The following is a 7166-nucleotide window of genomic DNA, read 5'->3' on the forward strand; positions in this document are numbered from 1 at the left end:
TGATGGAACTCACCTTCATTCCTTCCAGTCCTGCTCCTCCTTGTATAATATATTCCCTTATCTGAATTAGGGGCTGTCTACCTATACCAGAAACTCAGGAGTCCTCTTTCATGAACGCCTCGATTCTCCCTCTCTCCCACCAGTCAGTTGATCACTACGTGCTCTTTATTTTACCTCCGAAGTTATTTTTTCCTCTGCTGTCCATCCCAGTGACTTACCACCATCCTAGTTCTCACCCTCAGTATCTTTATTGCAACCTTCCCTTCCCTAATCTCTCTGCCTTTCAACTGGTCCTCCTGAAATCCAACCTCCACAAAGTTGAAAGTGATACACTGAAAGTTTAAATCTGACCAAATCACTCTCCTACTTAAAAATGTTCAAGCTGGGCACAATGGCTCATGCCTATGATCCCAGCACTTTGGGAGGCTGAGATGGGAGGATCCCTTGAGCCCAGGAGCTGAAGACCAGCCTAAACAAAGCAACATAAGAAGACTCTATCACTACAATCAATCAATCAATCAATCAGCTGGGTGTGGTGGTAGTGGTCCCAGCTACTCGAGAGGCTGAGGTGGGAGGATTGCTTCAGCCCAGGAGGTCAAGGCTGCAGTGTGTCATGATCACAACAATGTACTGCAGCCTGGGTGACAAAGTGCTCAAAAGAATAAAAAAATAAGGAAATAAAATTAAAATTAAAATGTCCAAAGGCCACACTTCTTCAAATGGCCTTTACGCAAGACGTCGCCTTGTCTGGCCTCCCACTCTCACTCCCGGGGCCATCTCTTGCTATTCTCTGCTGTCCTTTCTCCCTGCCCTTAACGTCTCTGCTATGTGAAATGATTATATAGCATGTTAGAGCTGTGAAAGTAATTTTGCAAATAATATCTCATTTCTCAAAATAACTAACAAGAGAGGTAGAAAAAAAAAAACCTTGTATTATTCTCATTTTACAAATTAAAAGGCTGAAGTTCAAAAAAGTTAGGTGATTGTTGAGGGCATACAGCCAGGAGGAAGTGGAAGAAGACAAGAATCCCCTCCCTCCCCATACCTTTGGGCACATTGGCCAGTGCTTGTTCTAACTGTTTTAAATGACAGCATAAGAAAGCTGACTCTAACAATTAGAATATGAAGGCTGGGATTACGCAGTGGCTCACGTCTGTAATCCCAGCACTTTGGGAGGCCAAGGCAGGTGGATCACTTGAGGCCAGGAGTTGGAGACCAGCCTGGCCAACATGGTGAAATCCCATCTGTACTAAAAATACAAAAATTAGTCGGGAGGGGTGGCATGTGCCTGTAATCCCAACTACTCAGGAGGCTGAGGCAGGAAAATCGCTTGAACCCAGAAGGCCAAGGTTGAAGTGAGCCAAGATCACGCCTCTGCACTCCAGCCTGGGCGACAGAGTGAGACTCTCTCTCAAAAAAAAGAATATGAAGGCAGAGAATGAGGGGAGCATGAGTGAAAACAAAACAAAGAATAGCACGTTGAAGGTATGTTTGGTTTTTGTGTTTTCGAAACACTGTGATTATTCCTTACTGTCCAGTTCTAAATGTTTGTTCAAGCCTCCAGATGTCTTAAAACACAGATAGATGCTACAGCCTGCCGAACTTTTAGTCCCTTGAAGATGAAAACTTCTGCTTCCTGAAACTCTCTCAACTACCAAAAATAATTGTGTGGTGCTGAATAAATACTCAGTGATGCAGTCAGCACATGGGCATGGCAGTGTATTAGATCTCACAGAATAAGAACGATTACACCAAATATGCTACTACCAAGTTCTTTCTCAATAGCTTCTGTTAGAAAATACATATCCTTATTTTCTACTCCTTGTTTCAAGATAAAAAGTAGAGCACATTAATAAATGGTCTTACACAAAGTAATACTTATTACATGATCTAGCCAAATGTCCCTGTCAGGGTCCCCCAGACAACCTTTGTCTACCCCAGGAATTCCGGGCTCTTTTGTGTACTTTTAGCTGTCGTAGCGTCCTCTTCAAGACTTTTACTCTTCCTCTCTCCTGACACACCAAGAGTCTTTAATTCTCATTCTAAAAGCAATGAATTTGGCATCAGATTGACAATTGGGCAATGGCAGAAACCCCATCCATCCCTTCGTCAGTGCAGCCATGCAGCTTTCCTGGGGTACCTCACATCTCATCTATCAGAAAGAAGTCACTGACCCCAACACCCCAGGGCCTCCTACAGCCTCTGCTTCCATGACTCAGCAGTGACTTCGTCTTCTTCTTCCGGCCCTCTAAGCCAGAGTCAGACCCAAAGGCCACACATTCCAGTCCCACCCCTAAGGCCCAGGCAGTCTTCTCTCTCTTCCAGTTTCGTGGCTCTCCTGTTTTAACCACTGCTGGAATCTCATCTTCCAGGTTCAAATCTCAGAGGCAGTCAGGTAGCCCTAATGGGGCTGCTGAGGAAAGTTTAAGTGTGCACCATTATATGTCTACCATCACACCCTGCAGCTCCTCCTCAGCAACGATTCCATCCATCCCGATTGCTCATGGAGGTTCCCAGGTCTGGAAAGACTGAAAGACTGAGCCAGCAAGTAGAGATGTCATTGATGCAGCCTGTCCATGAGCAGGTGACAGGTGTACTCTCCTCTCTTCCCTATCCTCTTTTTATCCTCAGAGGACTGGATTCAGCCTTGGGTTCCTGTTCTCTGGGTTCCTTCACCTTAGCCACAATGAATGCTCTTAATAAAGTAGGAAACAAATGGTGATCACCATCTCATATTTTTCTGCCAGGCAGAAAAACTTCATGACAATTTTACAGGATTCAAACAACCTTTCCTGTGGGGTTAGAAATTTCTAAGTGTGCCCTTTTCATGGGCTTAGAAAAATCTTTTTTCTTTTCAGTCTTTCATATGATTTTATTTTCTTCCTTCAACCATAATAATATGATATCCAAATTTTGTCTTAACTAGTGAGTCTGTAAACACAGGCTTATCCATCCCACTTACAGGCAAGGCAAATGTTGCTTCTTGAAATGGTCCCACCATGGGACTTGGTCATCTAACCCAAGTCTCCCCCTTGCCTGGCTTTATCTTCACATTTTATGTGGCCACTTCATTGAATCTCATTCCAGACTTTAACTTTTCCATGACTTTGCCATGTTTTTCACATAGAACGTGTCTGACCTTTACTGCATTGCCACCACCTTTGGGACCTTGAGCCTTCTTGTTAGCGCTCTCACTCCCAGAGGCTGCTCCACCTCTCCCCACTTTTCCAGAGCCACTTTTTCCTTTGGGCAGCATCTTGGAAACTTGCTGTTGAACTATCCGGGCTTAGAAATTCTAACTCCATGGAAACAGTGTTTGAATCATGTGAAAATGTCACTGGAATCTGAAACATAAAATTGTCGTATTTTCCAGGCTCAGTAAAGATCTCATCACAATAAAGTCTTCCAGAATTTACCTCTGAATCCCCCTAACACATCTCTCTTCTCTTCTTTCACTTACTAGAACCAAGAGTAGCTTCAACTGGAACAGTATTAATTGTGGGAGCCCCCCGCTGAAACGGAGGCACCATTGGAAGAAAGAGAAAGTAAAGAAGAAATTGCTGGTTGCAAAGAAGTTGCTCCTGAAGGGGTTCTGTGGACTGCTTGACTGCCCCTACATATCACTCATTGGCATCTCATCCTCAGTTTCCATTCTTAACCCTGCCCTCTTCTCTCTGAGAACCTCATTAAGAGAACCAGTTCCCTTAAGAATATTACCTCCTTCCAGGCAACTGAAAATTACATTTTTTCTGCATTCATCTTCATCTTCACCCCAGTTTCATTCTTCCTGTTTATGACTGTTCCCCACACCCGTGCCTTGGGCATCCCCCCTGCCTCACCTCCTGAGGAGCTTTCTTCATCAGTCTTTACATCTCTGCCTTAGGCCTGAAATCTCTCCCTCCCTCCTGGCCCTTTCCCCTCAGTGAATAAACATGTCTGTATCTCCCATTAAAAAAAAAAAAATCCTTCCTTAATCCTGTATGGTAGACAGAATATTGCACTCTCCACCAAAATCTATCTACCTCCTAATCCCTGGAACCTATGAATGTTACCTTACATGGCAAAAGAGGCTTTGCAGATGTGATTAAGGTAAAGATCTTGAGATGGGGAGATGGTCCTGAATTATCCAGGTAGGAACAATGTAATCCCAAGGGTCCTTACATGAGGGAAACAGGAGGGTCCGAGTCAGAGAAGGAGAAGGAGATGGGACAACAGAAACACAGATCAGAGTGATGCCATTGCTGGAAAAGGGCCATGAGCCATGGTCTCCATAAAGTGGAAGAGGCAAGGAAGAGGTTCTCTTTTAGAGCCTTCAAAAAAACAAAACAAAGCAAAAAAAAAAAAAAAAAAGCCTTGATGACACCTTAATTTTAACACCATAAAACCCATTTTTGAACTTCTGATATCCCATAACTGTAAGGCAATAATGTTTTTGTTGGTGGTGGTTGTTTTTTGTTTGTTTTTGAGACAGTCTTGCTCTGTCGCCCAGGCTGGAGTGCAGTGGCATGATCTCAACTCACTGAAACCTCTGCCACCTGGGTTCAAGTGATTCTCCTGCCTCAGCCTCCCCAGTAGCTGGGACTACAAGTGTGCACCACCGTGGTCAGCTAATTTTTGTATTTTCGATAAAGATGGGGCTTCACCATGTTGACCAGGATGGTCTCGCTCTCTTGACCTTGTGATCAGCCTGCCTCGGCCTCCCAAAGTGCCGGGATTACAGGCAGGAGCCACTGCACCCAGACTGTTTTGTTGCTTTAAGCCACCAAGTTTGTATAATTTGTTAGGGCAGAAAGTGGAAACTAATACACCCCACATCCCTCTTTAGCTAATTTTCAAACACTGTCCTCTCTTTCTCATGCAAACTTCTTCATCAGCTCAATTCATTTTCTCATTAATTCTCCAAATCATTGTAATCTCTCCCCAGACTGCACTCAGTATATTTTCCTACCAATTCTCATCTTGGAATATTCCTATCACTAGAATTTTATCTCTCTGTATCCTCAGAGTATTAGCTATAGGCCAGGCCCGGTGGCTCACGCCTGTAATCCCAACATTTTGGGAGGCCAAGGCGGGCAGATGGCTTGAGCTGAGAAGTTCAAGACCAGCCTGAGCAACATGGTAAAACCCCATGTCTATCAAAAATACAAAAAGTTAGCCGGACATGGTGGTACACACTTGTGATCTCAGCTACTCAGCAGGTTGGGGTGGGGTAATCACCTGAGTTCGGGAGGCAGAGGTTGCAGTGAGCTGAGATCAGATTGTGCCACTGCACTTTCTAACCTGGGCGACAGAGTGAGACACCATTTAAAAAAATAATAATAAAATACAAAGTACATAATAAACATAAAATTTTCTCTTAAAACAAAAACTATTGCCTCTGGCCCTAGTTGCCCTGAGCCTTGTTTCTTCATGAAGAGCAGACCCTCCTCTGCTCTTGGGGTTTTCTCCTTTCTATGGATGAAAATCTCTGCGTAAGCAGATTTCTTGGAAGAAGGGAGAACATGGAAACAACTGGTAAAAGTTGTTCTACTCATTACTCATGTGTTTTCACATCTCCCTGTGCCCTCTGTCAGCCCTGGTGCCTCACCCTGCACAAAGCTCAGCCCACCATTCCTTCACCCAAACCAGAGTCCCTTATTTCCTAAAGCCCTCCTCCAGCTTCCCGTTAGGTCCATCAGAATCTTGCACCTCTCAGCCATTCACAGCATAGCTCGCCCTTGACTTCCTGAGGACTTCAACATGTAAGCAAGACCCTGGCTCCTCTTCTTTCCCCAGTGTCAAGGTGTCCCTCTGAGCCTGTCCTGGTCTCTGAGGTGGCTGTTCTGTCTCTTCCCAATGCACTGTCTCCTAGACCCCACACTGGTGGTGCCACCTGGGTAGATGAGACAGATGGCGCATTGAAATATCTTGAATGTCACTGAGTAGAGGCTGTTCTCATAGGTACCGAATCCCTCTCTTTATTATTTGCTATATCAGCTTGAAGGGTCTGGGTGAGTCCTCTGTAGACATGGGCCCCTCCATTAAAGAGAACCGATTGCCTCTTATCTCTGCCTCAGCAACTGTTGTGTTTGCTTGGCCCGCTTGCTTTTTACACATATCATTTTTGGCATCTAGTTTTCTCAGCTTGGCTGACACTTGATGCTACCACATTTCCAGCTGTTTTTTTTTTTTTTTTTTTTTTTTTTTTTTTTTTCTCTCTCTATTTGGGCTCCAAGGTTCTGAGACAGAGAGTCTTGACTCTAACTCCTCCTTGAAGAAGACTCAGCAGCTGAAAATATCCTCCACCCCATGCAAGCATGCTCTAGAATGGTTTCCTGGGGGATGGACAGCAGCTGGCCATGCAGCAGAAGCCACACTCTGTGCCGACTAGCTACTTCAGGGTCTCTTCTCTTTTACCTGGTTAAGAACAAGCTCATGTTCTTCAGCCATTACCTCCTCCACCAAAGACCTGATGGGACTGACAAAAAGCAACAACCGATAAACAAGAACAAGCTTTAGCATCTTAAAAATATGCTCGCCAGAGTTTATTTTACATTTTCAATTGAAGCGTGGCAAGATAAAAGTGAGAGACTCTTGTACATGTATGCCTCAAGCTCAGAAGATCAAACAATTCAAATATAAATTCCAGAAAGATCTATTAGAACAGGGAGAAACCTGGTCAAAAATGAAAAGAAATTTCCCCCAGCTACAGGGAAACACTGATTTTCAAATTAAAAGACCCTACAAAGTGCGGGGCAGGATGACTGAGAAATGACCCACACTCAGGCACATCATTGCAACATTTCAGAACACCAAAAATGAAGCAAACAAGTGTAAAACTTCTAGACTCTAGAGAAAGAAAAATAAGTTACTTAAAAAGAAAGAAGAGATCGGCCGCAGTGGCTCACTCCTGTAATCCCAGCATTTTGGGAGGCTGAGACGGGTAGGTCACCTGAGGTCAGTAGTTCGAGACCAGCCTGGCCAAGATGGCAAAACCCTATCTCTATGAAAAATAAAAAACTTAGCTGAGCATGGTGGCAGGCGCCTGTAGTTCCAGCTACTCAGGAGACTGAGGCACAAGAATTGCTGGAACTCAGGAGGTAGAGGGTTTTATTGTCTGTTTTTGTTTTTGTTTTTGTTTTTGTTTTTGAGATGGAATCTCGCTCTGTCGCCCAGGCTGGAGTGCA

At 44.3% G+C, this 7166-nt stretch overlaps 1 pseudogene; it reads right to left on the reverse strand.

The window, feature by feature from the left end:
• Positions 1-2872: 2872 nt before the first annotated feature.
• LOC116418825 lies at positions 2873-3268 on the reverse strand (annotated as a pseudogene).
• Between the last annotated feature and the right edge of the window lie 3898 nt (positions 3269-7166).

The sequence above is a fragment of the Piliocolobus tephrosceles genome, chromosome 6 (assembly GCF_002776525.5).
Source record: "Piliocolobus tephrosceles isolate RC106 chromosome 6, ASM277652v3, whole genome shotgun sequence".
Lineage (NCBI taxonomy): Eukaryota > Metazoa > Chordata > Mammalia > Primates > Cercopithecidae > Piliocolobus > Piliocolobus tephrosceles.